Below are 995 nucleotides of genomic sequence, written 5' to 3'. Positions count from 1 at the left end.
GCCGTTTATTTATCTAAACGATGGGGGTCCATCCCCACCCCTTCATGGCCTTCTTCATGTCATCCTATGTCAGGTGTCACGTTTGGTGCTGATTGATCAAGAAATATGGAAATGTATAAGAAACAGATATACATACATACTGACGTTTATTTATATAAACGATGGGGGTCCATCCCCACCCCTTCATGGCCTTCTTCATGTCATCCTATGTCAGTGTGTCACGTTTGGTGCTGATTGATCAAGAAATATGGAAATGTATAAGAAACAGATGGCTGAAAGGTGCTGAAAGCTTTATATATATATTAGATATTTTCGTGCGCCAGCAATACCAAGCGTTTGTACTGAAAAAACAAACAAATAAAAAACTCAGAGTCAATCTATGAGCCGCTGTACCTTGACTAAAAACTTAAAAGGTTCTAGTAACATAACGCAATAATATAATAGCCGATTCACAACAATTGAACTACACAACGTATGATTCGTACACAGTTACGTAAGCAAACCTGCGATAAACTATCGCTTCTAAAAATAACTGAATTTAACACTTATGCTATACATAAACCATCTGAATCATAACACCCTTATTAATATAAATAGCCGTGTGTATCTAACAGGTATTTTGTATAGAATATTTTTTCCTTATAGTAAGTATTATGAAATATGTTTAAAAGCAATGAGACTTCACCATAAGCCCATCGGCGGCTCAGCGGTAAGCCAATGGGCTTATAACGCTAAAAACCAGATTTCGATACCGCGGTGGACAGAGCATAAATAGCCCATTGTGTAGCTTTGTGCTCAACAACGAACAAACTATACCATAAAGTCAAAAGGCTTTACACTAGCACTTAAAACAAATAGGTTTGTCATACGTATTAGGCCTTGCCAAAGATATCCAGACACTCCTTAATATTACGTCGTCAAGAAATTAATGTCGCTTTTTTTTTAGATGAAAAATCCCGAATAACTTATATATCAAAATAAAACATTTATTAAAT

Source organism: Limulus polyphemus, unplaced genomic scaffold (genome assembly GCF_000517525.1).
Source record: "Limulus polyphemus unplaced genomic scaffold, Limulus_polyphemus-2.1.2 Scaffold2380, whole genome shotgun sequence".
Taxonomy (NCBI): domain Eukaryota; kingdom Metazoa; phylum Arthropoda; class Merostomata; order Xiphosura; family Limulidae; genus Limulus; species Limulus polyphemus.
The sequence above is the reverse complement of the archived record's forward strand: the minus strand, read 5'-3'. Positions refer to the sequence as shown.